The sequence below is a fragment of the Anser cygnoides genome, chromosome 6, assembly GCF_040182565.1.
Source record: "Anser cygnoides isolate HZ-2024a breed goose chromosome 6, Taihu_goose_T2T_genome, whole genome shotgun sequence".
NCBI classification, from domain to species: domain Eukaryota; kingdom Metazoa; phylum Chordata; class Aves; order Anseriformes; family Anatidae; genus Anser; species Anser cygnoides.
In genome coordinates, this window is record NC_089878.1 from 15,739,699 (window position 1) to 15,758,986 (window position 19,288).

At 41.9% G+C, this 19,288-nt stretch overlaps 1 long non-coding RNA gene across 1 annotated transcript; it reads left to right on the forward strand.

Annotated features, from left to right (window-relative positions):
- Nucleotides 1-6,881: 6,881 nt before the first annotated feature.
- On the forward strand, nt 6,882-11,758 carry LOC106030069 (uncharacterized). The gene is made up of 4 exons (XR_007162395.2): nt 6,882-9,627; nt 10,379-10,528; nt 10,632-10,747; nt 11,649-11,758. It is a non-coding gene; the product is annotated as an uncharacterized lncRNA (long non-coding RNA).
- Nucleotides 11,759-19,288: the final 7,530 nt, after the last annotated feature.

Consider the following 19,288-nt stretch of genomic DNA (forward strand, 5'->3'; position numbering starts at 1 on the left):
CCCACTTTGTGCTTCTACATCGCTTCATTATTTGAGTATTTCCCTTTTAAGTGCAAGACATTGTGACATCCCTCCCCTCGATTTCTCCTCAGGGCACACACATACATGTCCCCACTTACAGCTTAAGTCCAAACCCTGATTCCCTTATGCCAACCTAGAGCAAGAGCCAAAGGCTGAAATACCAGAGGAGCCAAAGAAATGCCTCTGGACTCTCTGTAGGCTAAGGGAAAGCTTGGAGTGCACAGAGAAGCCAGGAGGCAGCAGAGCTGACACCAGCTGTGCCCTGAATGCCCGACACTTCCCCACAGAAGACATGGTGCAACCAGAGACATGGTGGCTGAACAACAGCACAGCAGTGCCAGCTCTTAAAGCTGTAACGAGTAACGTGGCAGTGTGATATTTCTTCTCAGGGTCCCAGCCTCGAGATGCAATGACTTGTCTGACATTCTCTGCTTGCACTTTCTGCTGTGGGATTTTTTATTTGTTTGTTTGTTTGCTTGCTTGCTTGCCTTTTTTCCCAATTTATCCTTCACACTTATGGAACAAAGCTTGAAAACAAGAACTGATATCTGGTTTGAAAACCGGAGGCTGATTAGAAGTATCTCCATCAGGTCAAGGGAGGTGATCCTTCCTCTCCGCTCAGCACTGGTGAGACCACAGCTGAGTGCTGTGCCCAGGCAGGGGCTCCCCCATACCAGGCAGACGTGGGCACACGGCAGTGAGCCCAGCAAAGGGACACAGATATGGTAAAGGGACTGGAGCATGTGCCCCATGAGGAGAGGCTGAGAGAGCTGGGGTTATTTAGCCTGGAGAAGAAAAGACTTAGGAGGTCTTAGGGGGCCTGAATTCCTGAGGGTGTGGGGAGCAAGGAAGGCAGAGCCGGACTCTTGTCAGTGGTGCTCAGTGACAGGACAGGAGGCAATGGGCACAAACTGAAATTCAAGAAATTTCATTTAAATATAAAATTATTATTATAGTTTTACTGTGATCATGACTGAGTGCAGGCACAGGGTGCCCAAAGAGGCTGTGGAGTGTCCATCCCTGGAGATATTCAGAACCCAGGTGGACACGGCCCTGAGGAGCCTGCTCCAGCTGTCCCTGCTTTGAGCGGGGTGGGACTGGGCATCTCCAGAGCTGCCTGCTGACCTCACCTCTTACCGGGATGCTGTGGTTCTGTAATTAATTTCTAGGTTTAAAGCCATTTAAATTCAGGGGGGGAGTTGACCCATTCTTTTTCAGGACCTACGTCAACAATGTTATGTTTTCCTTGAGCTCCAACCCTCCCTTTAAGTCAGCCCAAGCTCTGAGACACACACCACCCAGCCTGTTGGACAACCACCTACACGGCTTCTCACGCCACACAGGTGAGACCTGAGCATCACTTTAACCAAACAGCCGAAGCTGCAACATTGCAACATGAAGTGCATGGGCAGTTTCCAGTGTGTATCTTGTATATTTGCTCAGCCACACATGAAAATGAACCTAGAGGTAGAAAAAAAATGAAGACCTGGAGTTCTACATGTGCATTTGTTCAAAGTTTGTTTCAGAGATTTGTAGGGGTATTTTCATCACACTAATTGAGTTTTAAAGGTTTTACATTTCATTATCTTTTGAAAGTCTGATAAGAGTAATCAGTGGCTGCATTTATTCTCCTTCGTTCTTTTACCTGTTTGCTGCCAAAAGAGATAAAAAACAACAACAACAAGAAAAACTGCTTTCTTAGCATAAAACAAGAAGTAAAAAGCAGGAATAAGTAAAATAGAAGTATTGCAAAATGAATAAATTAATTAATAAAATCCTGATTTTCCTCTTCCTTTTGACTAACGCTGACAATCTCACATCACAGGTAGAAACTCTTCAAGAGATAAATTGGTAGTAAGGGTTTTGAGATGTTTAGGTTCCTAGTCTAATCCTGAGAGCTCTATATTGAAGAATCATGATGAATTTGTGCAACTTATGAATAATTGGGGAATTTCATCTGGCTTTTGATTTGAAAGAGAGGGAATACTTTTCATTACATAAATATATGAACCTACAAAATCACAAGTGTCTCCTGATTTGGAGTATCTCTTGCCTTCTGTGTACCTATTCTAAAATACTGCAAAGGGGTCTGGTTTTGGAGGGGAACTGATGAAGACTAGTCCTCTGAAAAACTGTCTCTGTGTGATGCAGCCCAAGTGCAAGGGTCAGACTGATTCATCAGGTGAATACTCTTTGCAATACAACAAGCATTTGCCAGGGGGATCGTCCCTTAAATTCTTTATCCACTGAATTATTGCAGAAGAATATTTCTCCCTCCAGACACATGCCGAGTAATAATTTGTTCACAGGCTTGAAACTAGGTTTGGAAAAAAATATTCTAAAAAAGGGTAAGAACAGAAAATATTTTGGTTCTTAGAAGTTCAGTACTGAGTGGACAGCTGTGATTATTATTCTGCTCCTACCAGTTAACTATTGCTATACACTAGAACTGATTAAGAAAAATGTAAGGGCTCATGGAATTAAAAGAAATTCTTATTTTCTCTTATTTAATCTACCTTTCTTTTGGCAATCTCAGCCTTTTTTTCTGTTTATACTCAATCTCCAGTTTGAGTACCACGATCAAGCTGATCTGTTCCAAGGACACACTGCAATCTTGCCACAGGCACTGTAGTTGGCTACTGTGGAATTGAGTGGAGTATCACAAAGAGAAAAGGAGGCCATCATGTAAAACCAAGCAGGTTGTCAAGAAAGCAGTTCAGGTAGGCTGTCATCCTTAGGCCCCTGTAGCCACTTTCTACCGAAGTCACAAGCTCCTTGGAAAAGAGAGCCATTTCTCAACATCTGCAACATATCAACTATGCTGTCAGTGCTCAGCAAACAAATAATTAGAATAACAAATGGAATTGTTTCTATATATAATGTTCCACAAAGCTTTCCAAGAGATGCCATCTGGTCTGTAAGGTAGAAAGCTGGAGCCTGGAAAAAATTCCACGTATGCTTAATTTTACACCCTCAAACAGCCCCAAGGACTGTTCAAGTGCATAAAATTGAGCAGATATGTAAATATTTGCGGAGCTACAGCTCCATAATTGGTAATTTTGCATCTCCTGTATTTTTCAAGGATGTGGAAAGAAGGTCTATGGAGAAAGGTGCCTTGAGGGTCAACAGAAATAAGCTGTGGACAGCTCGTCTCCACTCCTATTCTAGTTATTGGCTTCATTTGTCAGCCTCCTAAACCCACCCAGCTCGCAGTGGAAGGATGGCACATTCCCAGTGCTTTGGCATCTGAGAGACAGCAGAACATATCTCACTCCTGCTTAGAGCTGAAAGTGAAAATAGAGTGCGAGGAATCCAAAAGGAAGTTGTTGAATGCATGGCAGATGTTGTTACATTTGGCCTAGCAGTACTCCATGTGGCAGTCACACGACTGGTGATCTTAGCCAGAGAGGTTAATCGGGATGGGCACTCCCATGTGAGGGTTTTCTTTCAAATGAGAGTAAAACAAATGTTAGAAGTGGACTAATAACTGCAAGTCCAAAAAACCACACACACAAAAACAAAACCAAAAAACACCCCACAACGACAAAACCCACATTAAAAATAAGGCAAAGGGAAGCTCAGAGCTAACAGCATGTCTATTGGGAATACAGCACCTCAACAGCCCAGAAGAGACACAAAACCAATACCATAACTCCATGGGAAAGTGAGCTGAAAGAGACATCTGAAGACCACCCTATGTATCTCCATCCGACACCCCTGAGCTTTGGCTGGCACCCAAGTGTCCTACAGACAAACGTGGAGTGAGGAAGTGATACATGCTGGCATGAATCATGGATTTCTAGGCCATCATTTACAACAGGAGCTACGCCTGAGCAGAAGAGCATTACTCACATATGATTTATGTGTTTTTTACGTAGCTGTTGGGCTTTAATTATTCACTTGATTATCAATAAAAAATAAGCAGTGAGCAGCACAGAATGTTAACATGCCTGAAAGGGGCATGCAGCCACTTGTGTGAAACAAATGTGGACATGCAGAGAGGCATTCCTGTGCTGTCAGTGCTAGGCATGGGGAGAAATTCACAAGCAGAATTAGTGCATTTCTTTTCTCTTCCTTCCCTGTCTCCTCCCCACCCTTTCACAAACAAAACCTGCCAACCTGTTCATCAGCTCTGTGATGGCAGACAAATGTTTCAGCAAAACATGTGCCAAATATCCATTGATATTGGCTGAAATTCAATATGATGAAATGAATTGATGCTGGCGTCCCATTTGGTGCAATGCAATATCTGATCAATAGCAAGTAATTGGACATCACTTTGTGTAGGAGAGAAAGCTAGGGCTGTTACATCACTCTGAGTTATGGATCATATTAATCACTGCCTAACTGTTTCATCAATGTAATTTCTTTTCATCAACATGCCGTGGCATTTAGAATGTTGGACATAAAACCTCTATACTGTATTAACTTGAAATTAAAAGCTGTGCAGCCCAATGAAGTGGAACATCACTACCATGGGTGTGAATAGTGTTCTCAAATCATAGCGCAAAATTATACAATTGGCACCTTTAACAAGCAGAAGGAAGTGACAGGAAAAAAAAAAAATCAAACAGCAAGAACTCATCTGGCCTGGGGAGGATATGCACTCATATAAGCCTTACCTACAGTTCCTCCTCCTTAATTGCAATCAATGCAGGACCAGCAGGGAGAGAAATCCATGCTTCTTTTCAGCCTTTGCTAGTTCACAAGTGTTTGCAACTTGTGAAACTACTGAGGATGTATTAAAAGGGCAGCTCTAGTAAAGAAACGGTAGAGTCATATCCTAGCATGGACATATGTGCATCTCTGTCATTGGTCATTTGGATTCCTGTTGCTTACCTTATTACGCTCTTTCTGTTTTAGCTTTCTTCACACCTCCTTCCCTGCTCCAGCAGAGGTACACTTGTGGAGACTGGTAGCATAGCCTTCTACCAGCTGACTCAACGTCACTTGTCTGCCATTGCACACCAGCAGGAATCCCTGCTCAGCATCTGACAGCTAAGGAAAGCTTTCAGGCATGGCAGTCAGAGAACTAGTGCCACTGGCACTGCTCACAGCCAAGGGAGAGAGATGCTGCACTCCAAATCTGTTCTTGTCCCACTGGGTCATATACAGGACAACCCATGCATGGAAAAACTGAGATCAAGGGACTTCAGAGCCAGTTAAACTTGGGGTGCTAGGTCACAAAAAGGAACTTGATGGCACTGAGCGCACCAAAAAACTTTTGGTGGGGTCCACTTTACACACCTACGTGGGCAACTGTTCACTGACTGCAGAGTCAGGCACTCCACTGCTGAACCTCCTACCACGCTGCTGTTTTCAGTAAGGTCATAGCAGGAAATTAAATGATGCCTGCACTCCTCTGTACAGACAGGCAAATCCCAGCTCCGTGGCGGGGCAAGGCCTAGGCACATGCATCCCCCCACACCCTCATTTCTGTGGGAAATAAAGTGGGAAAAGCAAGCAAAATGGTGTTTAAGCCAAATCCACGTCATCCAGGGTGTAAGTGCAGGGTGCGCAAGAGGCTGAAGGACCCTGTCCAAGCCCATAGATCAAGTTGGCAGAGAACAGCCTCGAGTCTCCATTAGGCTCATTGCACAGAAAAGGAACAGGACTGTGTCCCACCTGAGCAGAGAACAAGAAAGCAAGTCAACAGCAGAAAAAACCTGATGACAGGATCTTATTCTCAGAGCACCTGCATTTCCCACTGATACCAGAGCTGCGGGTGCCTGGCACTTCTTAAAATTTAACCGGCTTATTCATCCTGTCCTAGGTGAGAGCATTTTCTCTGCTCTTTGTTTGGTGTGAAGCCTGTTGGGAAGGACAGAATGAGCAGATAATAATAATGATGTTTCAACATCTCCAGCTCATGGTTCCTTGCCATATTTGGTGATTGTTTTCTTTAAGCTCTGAACTCTGGGTCTGTGGGAATCTTTAGCTTTCTCTTAAAAAATGCTGTCTGTTCCTTTTGATGGGGTTGGAAAGGCTGAAAACCTGTCATCCAACAGAACTGAAAAATTATAAACCTAAAGAAAAGAACCTTAAGTGTGCATTACTTTTAAACATCCGTGTTTTTAACAACACCCTCCTGATTTAGGGGAAAATCTTGCTATCAGGTTTTGAGTGCTGAGTAAAACTGACCCTCACCAAGGCTTGCAGTTTGGATAAAGTCCCAAAAGAAACATTTGTAAATCAGAAAAAACAACAACTTGGATTATGGCAAAATGGCTTTTTTGGATTTTTTTTTTTTTTTTTTTTTACTTCATGCTTCCAGTCGGAATTAGAAACACAAAAGAAACAAACTGAGGTTCGCAGGTGAAGGGAAAAGGGGGACAAAAATTTCTTTTATTTCCACCCCACTAAGGAAAATACTTCCACGCATGATAAAACCTCATGTTATGGCAAGTTGAGGCAGTAATTTCCTCTGTGCTCAGCAGCAGACCTGTACGGTACTGTATAAAACAGGAACTGGTCTCCCATCGAAGCTGCACCAGCAATGTCGTCACTGAGTCTGTTCCTGAGACATTTTAAAACTATTTCAAGATCAGACAGCGCCGGTGCAGACAGGAGCACAGGGCTGTAGGGAGAAATAGCACAGGAGCTTTTTGCACTGTGGTTGCTTGAAGGTTTAAGCATCAGTGGCAAAATCTTTCAGTCTCCCCTCTCCTCATTTCTGCTGCTGACACTTGCTGTCTGTGCCTTTAATGGTACAAGATAAATATGCAAATGTGTGGCTGTGCATTTTTTTTTAAACATATTATGCCATTAAGGCTTACAGCAATCCTGCAGCCACTCTTCAGGGAGTGCTCCTTCAGAGCCAAGTCCATTGCATTCACTGTCACAGAGCAAATCATCTGTGCACACACGTGCACTTACATACACAGCACTCTCTTCTTTTTTTCCACTTCCCACTGGTGCCAGGAGCACCAGTAGCTGTATACTGATTTCTGCTGGTGTATTGTAAAGGGGAGCTAAGCATAACATGGGCAAAGCGGGAAGACCCCTCTACAACCCCCACAGAAAGTCAACGGCGATTGCTACATAGATCCACCTACCTGGATCAAACTCCCCTTCACCCCCTATCTCTGCTGCCTTATTCTAAAACTAGAGCTACTCAGAGTGCAAGGACTTCTGCTCTTTGTCTGTGGAAAATAACCCCCCTATAACCCTTTTGTCTGTTCATGTCACTCAGATGATCAGCCACATCTTCTGTTCAGTGACAGCTTCACAAAATGCACCTGTTTTAGAGTGCTCTGTTGCTTTACTCCTGCATTTTCAAGAAGGACTTATTTTAGCAACTAATTATCCTAACAGCCACAAAGAGATAGGGCCAAAAAATGTAAAACAACTTACAGAAGAGAAATGAAGGCACTGGATTATTTTAAAAGGAAGGAGCCTACTACTAAATTAATTGATGCTGGTTTATTGGGGTAACCTGCCAGAAAAGGTCAAGATGTAATTAGGATGGGTGTGCTGAGTGTACTGTACCCCTAAGGCATGAAAAGCTGCTAGGTCTAAGTTTTCTAGCAGTACCCAAGACACTCTTTGAGTGACCACAAAAGGAAAGTAGATTGTGGAGCCCTACCTATGGAGTGGAGCCCTATGCTGTGTGGAGCCCTACCTATGATGCTCTGATTTTCTGCAGGGGCAGCACACTCTGGACACACACAAGGATCCGAGGCCTTGAGATCTCTTTCTCATTTCACAGGGGATTTGCCAAGGATCTGGTGGGCTGCTCAACTCCTCATCTATAGATGCAATGGTTATTTCATCCAGCCAAATACTTCAACTTTTAAGAGCAGATGACAGTATGTCAAAGAGCATTGTGCTGTTTGTGTATTGCTCTCACTATGAGTACACAAGATGAGGTTTACAGACTGTTTAAAATGGTCTATATGGTATTTATGCAGCACTCATCACCTGGGTATTCAACCTTCCTACAAAAATAGACATTAAAAATCCTTTTTTTCCCCCCTCTACAACCAACTAAATCATTTTCACAGGCATTTAGAGAGCTCACGCACTCCTGTAATTATTGCCACGTTGCTTCTGTCATTCTCTTGGTCATGTTCAGGAGCACAATTCACTTCCTCCGGTATTAATGAGTAATAAATAATTCATACAAAAAATAAAAAAGGTACCTAACAAAAGAAAAATGGGCATACTTCATGTGGTGACTGCATTATATAGTCTGTGATGTCGCTTTCTGTGGAAAAACCCTGGAGAATTTAAGAGAAAATGATAATCTTTCTTTACATTCTGAACATCCTATAGAATAGAATACAATTAACATCTTTGTCAAAGAATATAATCCAGTAGCATGGCTCAAAAAGGTTGCAGAAGACAGCACTCTCCATTTCAATTCCAGAATAGAGTAGTATTACACTTCTATAGACTCTTATTGGTTTCATCCCTCTTAACTTCTGTAGGCCTTTCCCAGGAGGGTTTGCACATGAGATGAGAAGAATGGCAGGAGAAAAAATACTGTAGAGAGACAGGAAAATGTCTGGCCTAAATTTGCTGCCAAAAGCTGTCTTGGGAGGCTTAGACGTAGTGGGATCATTCAGCTCCATGACAAAGGGGTCAGGTGTGCTCAGAAGAGGGTTAATGGGGAAAAAACAGAGAAACAACAGGAGAGTGCCCTGCAGATACACAATTAAACCGCTTTATCTGCCTAATAGCAGCAGGTGGAGTACCAAGTCTCTGGCTACTCCCATAGCCCCCCAAGCTGCTGCAGGGCAGCAAATGACCAGATACTTTATCTGTGGAGCTGCCAGACTGTGCTCTTCATAGCCCGCGACCAGCTCCTTTGCCCAAGGGGTCCAGAGGAAGCATCTGGCCCTTACATGACAGACAGCACAAATTACTCTGAGCACAGACGGGTTCAGACATCTTTGTTCAGTTAGCATCTATCTATCCAATGCATATTGAATCATGCTCTATACAAACGAATCGCAGGGTAGCCTACCGTGAACACTCTCTATGCCTACACAAACCAACCCCTTCCCACTCAATTGCCTTCTTACACCAGTCCTGGTATCAGTGTATGCCCACATAAAAGGGAATTAAAACCTTATTACGAGTTTGGCTATGGCTGGTCAGCTCCATTGCTGTTTTTCAGAAGAGTAGCAGAAAGAAACCGAGAATGCTTTATTATTGTTGTTCAGTCTCCCTTGCTGGAGGGAAGCTCATGATTGAAGCTCTAAGAGGGATCCTGTGCTGGTGGGATGAGGGGCTTTCAATGCAGTTTAGCAACAATCGGGGAAGCCAAAGGTTGGGTGCTGTTAGAAAATGAATACGGATTATGTTCTGTTAGACAAACACAAAAGGTAAAAACAGTCACCTGAAAAACACCGCACCACTAAGGCTGCAAACTCAAACACGGAGATAGGAGACGTCAGAACCATGCGACCTTAATTAACCCTCCTGTGTGCACGCATTATCTAATTGCATGAGCTTATATTAGTCCTCCCCAGAGGGCCTGTGGCTCACAATGCAGGGGACAGACAAATAACCACTGTGTGAGAAGCTGTTCAATATTTTACCTTCTCTCTGTTTGTGTGGTCCCAGGCCTATTCGCTGAACACCATTCACTTCCTGCTGAAGGTAGGATTACTCATCTTATGGACATTCACATCACATTCCTGACTTTAGCAGCTGTGGACCTCACATAAATTAGCACACTTGTTTTCATCTGTGTAAAAGGAGGGCTTGGCATTATCCCCATTTAGCAGAGGAGACCATTGCTGAACAATTTCAATGAGAATTTCCATTACTCTCTCTGAAATGGTTAAAAAGGCAAATGAAATATGGTTTTGCTGTGAGAAGAGCTGCTCAGTTTTAATATGTGGTGCTACTGGTCCTGCATAAATTTTGCATTCTCTTCCTAACCAATATAAGTGCAGATATCCTCATTATTCATAAAAATGATTAATCCATTTTCAGAATCTCACTAACTCCTTTGATTGAGTGGGTCATTGTGAGATGAACCCCAACAACAGCCTAGTACTGAGACTTCAGCTGACCTAAAACACAATTTCTTGGACCACTGAAGTTGACTTTCTTAAATTTTATTGTATATCTTATTGCTCCTGATCAAAAATGCTGATTTTTTTCTATTTTATGTATCTTTTCTATATCCTTCTACCACACTCTTTTGCCACCCCTTTCCTCACCACACTAGCTAGTTTCATTTGTTTTCTTCTGTCTCTCCCAACATAATATTCATGGCCTTGTTTCAGGTTCCTCTATTTCAGAAAAATCTTTCAGGAGGGGAAAAATATATATTTTTTTCCTTTAACTTTAAAACCCAACAGTTTTTAGAAACACCTGTCACTGCTTCCATCTCTCCAATCAGTGAGCAGTGCGGGTGTCTCTCTCAGTGGGAGCTGACAATTTGATGATACTTCATCAGCGTGGGACTCCTGCTGAGAAGTAGATTGAGACAAAGGAAATGCCTCTCACTATTGGAACAAATAAGAAATCAGATTTTCTAAGTTACTGCTAGGTAAGTTCCATTTTTTTTTTTTTTTTTGGAAGTAAGTCTGCATGTCTGTGTACTGGCATTAGTACTGACTAGTCCACTCCCGTTTCTCTCTCACACTGCACAGTCATTAATCTTACCAGCAGAATGACAGTCCTCAGAAAAAAAAAAAAAAACACCAGGCTGGGACTCAGGAGCTGTACTAAAATGCTGGTTTCACCAGAGACTTCCTGCAAACCTCAGGTAGGGTGTGTTTAAGGTCTCAATTCACTAAAGAATACAAGCCTGGAGCAACTCTTCTTTAAAATAATCAGAAAGTTTATCCTGTTCCTGGTGGCAGGTGTATTCTTGTTTGGATTTTCAGGAGTGTCTGCATTATCAGACTGCTTTATCTAAAATATAAAAAAGGAAGGCCTTATATTACACAAAAAGTAAGCTAGTACTGAAAAGCAGGGAATGTAGGAATGCAGGGCAAAGGAGGTGGGGAGGGAGTGAAGTGCCAGCCCCCCTGAAATCAGCTGGAGGTTTGCTCGACAAATCAAGCAAATCATTCAAGCAAATCAATCAACCTTCCCACCCATTATTTGGGAGGGAATGAATGCCCTATTGCCTCCTAGATTGCTTGTAGTGAAGAGGGTCACAGCCTCTCTGCAGGTTGCCAGAATATTCAGTGCATGAGTGGCTGCTGACAAAATGCCCAAACTCAGGTCACAATAAGAATAACCAGTTGATGGAAATTGCTGTTGGAAATCCTCTGTATCATTCAGTGTGATGGAGTTTCTTTTTCTTGCATTATCGATAACAGGGACCCTGTAAAGCTGAGAGATTCAAAATCACCAGCAGCCGTCATCTGGACAGTAAGGGACAAGCAAGATGAGTGGTAGAGGTTACTCATATACACAGTGCCACAGGGCTACAGAAAGCATGGCGTCTGTGCTCTTAGCATGATACAAGTGCTCTCTGTGCTCATACACACAGGGAAGGAACTGTACCTAGTCCGTCTTTCCAACTGGGATGGTTTCTGTCCCTTTGGTCAGGCACTGGGCAGCCCTCAACAGCCAGGACTAAGCCAATATACTGCAGGCAGGAAAAGCTGCACCTCTGGAAATTTAGATGGTCAATGCATGCTGCGTTTCTTCTGCAGGTATATGCTCTCTTAGGAGACCATGGGAGAACACTGTAGCACCAGCAACATCAGTCTTGCTGGTGGAAGTAACCTGCCCTCCATCTCTGGGGCTTTGTGCTTGGATTCCACTGACCTGCAGACACATATCTGTGTTTTCTGTACTCCCTTGAGATCTTTCTTGGATGCCAAGTCCTGAACAGCCTGCAGTACAGGCCACGGCTCATGATGTCCAGCTGACTTTTACTGCCATAAACAGGATGATATTTGTTTAATTTAGTGAAATAAATGCCTCTCCTAGCTGTTTGGAAAGCAAATCCCTCCTTACCCTCCAGCTGGTATTTGCTGTACTTGAGTGAGGCTGGTAAAAAGCTTGGGTTATAATTGAATGCTGCTATGTTTGTGCAGAACCAACAAGCTTTCTTAATGCTTCTTAGGGCTTTTTAAGCCAAGGAACTGCTCTTTTCCTTGCTGGAGCTCTCCAGTGCTCTAACAGCATTGCACACAGCAGATCTTCAAACAGGGACAGCAAGCAAAACTGAAGCAGCAGGTACTGCCGCAGAGCATAATAATACATTTGTGCAGGACTTTACAGAGCTTTCTGAAGTTCCTCACAACAGTCACACAGCACCTCTTCAGTATTTACCAACAAGAACTGCCTGTGGTCCTGCTAGCACAGCGCTACTAAATGGTAGAGCCATGGCCCCCGCCTAGGCCTTCTCTTTTCTGTAGGTCTTTGCTATAATCCTTATCCCAACGTGAAAAATTTGGACTTTACTGTTAGCAGGCATCCGGACAGCTCTACAGATATCCATGCTGACTGACTCCTGAGAGACTATTTATAATTCCAGTGCTTTTGAGCGCAATGATGTTTTTTCCATTGCCTTCAGCAGCAGCAGGAGCAAGTGATAGTACTGAGAAAAACTGCAGAGATACGAGGCCAAAACGAGTAGTGATTAAATGAGTAGAAGCTTTCAAACAGGACTGAGACGCAAAGTCCCAGATTTTTTGCCTCTTCTCATCCGGCTCCACAGAGAGTAAGTTAATAGAAATATGCATGCTTTGGAATGTAGTACATATTTCCTCCTTTCAAAATTTATGTATGTCTACTAATTTATTCTCTTCAATGATGACAAGAGGAATTCAGGCTGATGGCTGGCACTATACCATATTAATTGCTTGCTTTGCAAAAAACATCTGTGCTACAGGGCCAAGTTCTGTCTTCTGCTTCTAGTTGCCTTAATTCTATGTATATTCCCATATGTCCTTCAGTCTCTTCTTCTTACTCTTCCCTCCAAATTTCCCCTTCACTACAGCGCCTCTCATATTTTATGGGCTGTCTGATCACATGCCTAAGTCAAAGAGATTTCTTCCAAATGTTTGCTTTCATTCACAGCTCCCAGTTCGTGTTAGGGGAGAACTGTAGATAAAGGAGTGAAAAAGATGCATGGCTTACATGTGATCTTAAGTCATCTTAATTAAGACGACTTCTTCATGAGGAACACTCCTTAGAAATGCCTATGGTCTGCAGAGCACCCAGTTGTTAAATGAAAAACATGCTAGAAGACCACCACAGCTTTAGCCAGTAACTAACAACTCACTCTGCCTCCAGGGTTTAACTGATGGATATTCTAGAGAGCCCACTGTTGCCATGTGTAAGAATAAATCATGCTTCAATTATTGCATCTTATAGCCAATTGCAGCACAGGGAACATGCTTTGCCAGCAGCTGTTATCAGCATACTTGGAATTCTTGACCAAGACCATTGAAAACCCAATATGAGAACGAAAGACTACAAATTATATCCATAGTATGTTAAAGTTAAGACAGTAGGCTGTAAAATAAAGAGAAATCTCTCTATTAGATAGAGCTGTCTCAGAGTCACTTCTTCCTTTAGAAATCATGATCTACACAGTTTCATAAATCGATGAAAGGATTTTGACCATTAAACTTAATTGATACTGAATTTAAAGGCATGAACTTAAATCATTTTGCCATTTTCTTTGACAATTAGTTTTTGGCATTGCATTCCTCTCTATCACTATATGAAGCAAAAAATCACAAGTACTGAGGAAGCAAGATTAGCATGTAGGAAAGATGAAGCACTGTGAGAAGCGACATCTGGGGCAATGCAAAAGATGTTTCAAGGAGTGTAAACAGGCAGAAGTAAAAACAGAAAATAAAACCTGACTTTTAAGTAAAATCAGCAACAACTTGGATTTATATAGTGCTCCATATGTTCTAGATGAATAACACCCAAGGCGTTTTAGAGTGAAGTAAGGTAGGAAGCACGCTCAAGGCGAGAAAGTAAGAAAATAATTAAATTTCTTGAAAATGTTTTCAGCTTTGAGTAGGTGTAATTCTTCCTTTTAGATGGCTGTTGGTAATGGTGCTGAGGTGCTGTTGTTTTACATAATTGGCTTTGGATGGAAGCCATGCTGCAGTGAAAGAGCAAAGACTGCTTGTAGTTAAAATGCTCATTCTGTTTATTTATTTATTTTCTAATATATATATTGTTAATGTAATGCTGCAGCAGAAGTCTGATTGCTTAGGAAAATCTACCTAGAAAGAAAGAACGAAAACATTTAGCTGTTTGGAAATGTCATTGAGCCTGTTAAGGACAAAAGCAGGCCTTAGGTGGGAGAGAAAAGAAATAAGTACACAAAGACAGTTTTTCCCCATTTTTGTGTTTCTTACCCCACCTCTAGTTTACAGAGGAGAGGACTGTGAAAAAGGTTCTCGAAGGCTGCATCTAGGTGGATTTCTCCAGCTCTGTGTAAAAATTAAAACAGCATTGTTGTAGTATCTATAATAACAAAGGACTGTCAGCAACGGAAATAAATACAGCACAAAGTAAACAGCTGCCTAACAGTTTCAAGCATGAATCACAATTGCAGTGCTGCGATTGTTTTCTTGTTATATGAGTTGCACAAGTATAGTACAAAATGGAGTCTTTCTATTTCTGCCATTCATGAGGCACAGATCACCACATCAGCTAAGATTTGCTGGTGATGTACGTATGTGTCCCTTATTCAGTTTCTTCAGATGGGAAGTGCCATGCACTGTTAAATTACTCTTCCTCTTTCACCATGACTTTATGTTTTCCACAGGATAGAAGATCAGCAAGTTAGTCATTTGTTTAGGCCACCACTGTTAAACTGCAGGTGGATGACTATTTTGTACATGGGCATTTTTCTGGCCAGAAACTGTAATTACTGTTGCTGCTACGAAACCTCCCCATGTTTTCTAACATTAAAACCATGCTCAGATCCTGGGCCCCCAGTCCGAGAGGGCAGTACGACTGTACCTTCAAAGACAGGCCTTGGAATAAGGCTTTGATTTGTCAGACTGCTGTGGAATTCCCAGAACAGTGAAGCAGGCAACTGTGCATGGCTACATGCCAACAGCAGGAGTTTTACAACTTATTAAAGCAGTCATCATCTTCATCATCACTTGGATTTATCAACTGTATTGTCCTCAAGGCCTCTGTCAGAAACAGGGCCTCACTGTTCTTTATAGACAGCAAGAAGATACACAACATGCTTCAAAGAGGTAAAAAAATTAAGCTTGAAAGAGGTTATCAAATGTCTTCTGTCTTGGAAAACAGTAGTGATAGCCAGTATTCAGTCTGTCCAGCTGGCTCAGGGGTACTTCCTGACTTCAAGGAAGAAAACTTGCCAGTTTTTGAAATGAATATATTATTATTACTGGTATCTTGCTTTTTAATCCTTCACTATGTGTATAGCTTGATCTTCATCAAAAAAAGGAAACCAGAAGGGTGCACACATGCTGCCAGAAGTCTGCTAGAAGAGGATTCTTGGCTAAAATTTTCAAAGCTGCTTGAAAGGATTTCCTGCTAACTTCAGTCCTGGAAATCTACCCTTTGCTGCATGAGGATAATGAAGAGGCTACTCATCAACACCAGCATTTAGTTAGCTTTATTCCATTTTTATTCCAAAATTTCCATTTTCCCTTTAAACTGAGGGATCTTAGGCCCAGAGCTTCCTTTTTTAGTGGTTACTCGATCTGATGACTGTGCCTTTATGTAAGAACTAGGGAGAGGGCAAAACACCCTATCTATAACCTGCTATATAACAGAGAACTGCAGATTGCAGCAATCCCTAAGGCTGATTGGATGGACTGAGCTGAGCACTGTAACCCAGCTCTTAATGTCAAGGAAAAAATATTCACCATCAGTAGCTATCCATTATGTGTAACAGACAGCAAAAGGTGATTGAAGGGAGTTTTCATGTCTCGTACATGATGATCAACAGAGGAAGAGTCATAATAATAATCTAGGTTAGGCCAGTAAGGCAGTGATTTTGTGGGGTTTATGTTTATCCAGCATGTGGAACAGATATAAAGTCATCCAGAGCTAAGTTTTCAGCATGAACTGGAAGGTTACAACTGTCTCTTACTTCTGCAAGATGCTGCTGCTGAGTATTATATGCTAAATATTTCCATGAACATTTATTGAAATTACTGCTGAGTTATTAGCTCTGATCAGGATCTAAATGATGCAAAAAGATTGTTCCTCAGGGCCAGGAAAAGTTAAGAGAAAGGCAGTCTTGAAAAGATCGCCACAGATGAACAAAGCACGTAAGAAAATGGTAACTGAGATTTTTGTTACAATCTTATTTTATATCACTAATGAGGTCCTAGGAATCACATGAGAATCTTGCTCTAGTCCCCATTAACTTCTCAATGCATCAGGCAACTAAGCCAGCTTATGGTGCCCTGCTGAAAAAATGTGACTCCTTTAATAACAAAGAAAACCAAGGGCACAGTAGTTGAACATTCAGCCATAACACTATTACGTATGCAACCAAGATTGCCACTGTAGTTCCCAGAAGGCCACAGACTTCAAATCAAAGGCCACAACATGTTCCCAGGAACATAAAGCCCAAGATGCCAGCTCCTTAAACTATCTGAAAGAGAAGCAGCCGTCCAGTGCTGCATCGGGAGTCAATAAATGACTAAGATAACTTCTGTAATGCATAAAGAACTACAATACAGTCTTATAAAAAGGAAACACTGGCAATCTCCTTCTGTTTTAAAGCACTTAGTATTTTAAGTATCCCTAGTACACAAATAGCTTTTTTCTGGTTAATATAGCAGCTGTGATTCTTAAAGTTCTGTTTTTGCTAAAGCATGCTGTCTCAGTGACTGCAACCAGCTTTCTCTTTTTTGTTTCCCTGTGTAGTAAGCAAGAATAAAACATATCCTCCGTTACACATAGAAACTTTTTTTCTCTCTTCTATGCACATTGTGATTCTGACCACCCATTTCTAGTTAGGATGGGTAACCCAAAACAACAGAAATCTCATTTTCCAGGTCTCCACTCCCTCCCTCAGGTTCTGCCATCACAGTTACCTCAACTTCGTTAGTAGTTGTGGAGAAATGGAGATTACATATGATCTTTGGCTCCTCTGTTCCAGCCAGTGACATACTGGCAATAATCTCTTCGTCCTGTGGAGATAAAGAGAGATAATTAAGACAAACTAGGCCTGCTGTTGTGCTCCCTGCTGGGAGGTATTAGGAAGGAAGACATACGGGACTATTTTAAAAGACTTGTGAGGTACAGATGAGTTTTACCATTTGGGGATACAGGAGAACCTTTTGATCTGTTTTTTTTTTTTTTTTTTTTTTTTTTTAGAACAATACAACAAGACCGTGTTACTTTTAAAAAAATCTTTTGTGCAGAACCTAATGAATGAATTTATAACCTGATACTTGTGTGCTGAAGTTAGGGTTCAAGGAAATGCTATTTTAGTACCCATGGAAGGAACAAAACCTATTTTATGTTAATGATTTAGAAAAATTAGATAGTGTAAAACTTCCTTCCGTTTTCTAAACTGGCTCCTTGGGAGATGTGATAACGCAGAGTTCTAAAATACTTTAGAATTTGCATAAAAAAAAGGGAAATTGTGTACAAAGAAAAACACAAACATGTTCAGAATGCCTACTGCCAGCAACATCTTGGCATTTGCCAGTACTTAAAGGTTATGTCTGTCATGTTTAGATGTGGCATAAAGTCTTTCACCCTTTCCCAAGTAATTGGACATCACACTGATAGGTAAAATTGAATGTGTTACGAACAGCTCTCCTATAGACTTACAGGGCTTATTGACAGACAGTGCTTGGAGAGAAGGCCTAATTTTATGCATGAACATGTCATGCTGGAATAATTATGCAACTGCTTGCTTTCCTTCCTCAGTACATTGTGAAACCCCACAATGGTTCCTGGAAATTCACACCTTCTTCTGGTTTTGCATAAACGTAATTGCTGTGGTTAACAAGGGACAATATATTCAAGATATTATTAAGCTGAATGAAACATACAACCAAGAACAAAGAACGGAATAATTATATATATAAAATTTTCTTGCTCTCAAGGTGTAGGAAACTGGCTTCAGCCTACACATCTTTTATAAACAGCGGCAAATGAAAAACTGGTTCTAGTTGGGGAATCTACGGTCATTCGTTTCCTTCTCCTACTCTCTTGGTTGACTGATAGAAATGTGCAAAAACTGAGGTAGCATTTTGCCTCTGGTAAGCTTGGCTTATGGTCTGTTCAAGGCAAGTTTAACCAGTGTGAAGTATCCCATCTTCTTCTAAAATAAGAAATCCTTCTGGATCATAGCTGAAAATCACTGACAACTGACTACTATCTAGCTCTCACCTGAACAAGCTGACTGAACATTTATGGTTAAGGGAAGGAAAATGTTGGGGTGGCAAGGACACCTCTTGAGCTGAAAATAATTGGCTGCTGGGAGGATGGTATTGGGGGATGAAGGAGTATCCGTATGCTTTCCCTGTTCCTATTCTCTCCAGACATCTGTTCAATGCCACAGTTATACTTTTTTTTTTTTTTTAAACTGATACATAATGTTCATGTCTATATTTCACATTTGGAAATGCATATTTCAAACAGCAATACAAAAACTATCCAGGAAGAATGCATAATCTCTGAAAAAAAACTGACAGCATTCCTGTTACTGTTCCATTTCTAAATACAAAACTGACTACCATAATGCTGCTTCTGTTTGTATAGTGAGACAAGTTCATTTTGTATATGTGTGAATGGCATGAATGACAGTCTCCCTGTTCTGATTTCTTTGCTGTTTAGGACTTCTAAGCTTGCAGACCTCCTAGAGAAAGACCCAGGCAGTGCATGGCTGGCTTATGACATCCTGTTCGAGACAGAATAAAATTATTTTGCTCTTGCCAATCAGCAGTCCATTGCTTATCAGTGGTCAATTCCCCCCTCTTTACCCTTTTCACCCTGCTGTCAGTCTGATTCAGCTTGCCTTCGTTCCTTCCCCTTCCCTCGTATGCTCCTTTGGGTCCTCTCCCATGTGGCTGGCACCAGCAGTGGTGCTGCCAGAACACAGCTGCTCTGGGTGCACCATAATGGAGCAAACCCATCTCTCTGTAAAACTGCAGCTCACAGAAATGCAGATTAGTGCTGGCAGATGCCGCAGGGAAAGCAGTGAATGCCCATGGTATGTTTTTGTGGCACTCGTGCTCACTGCTAAGGTGCCCAAGCAGTGCTGAGGTTGCAGGACTGGGATCCCTCCTAGCTTCACGTTTCCTGGTTCTCATCACATTTCCCTTACCCACAGTCTCCACTTCCTTGTTTTCAGGTCTGCATTTAGTCA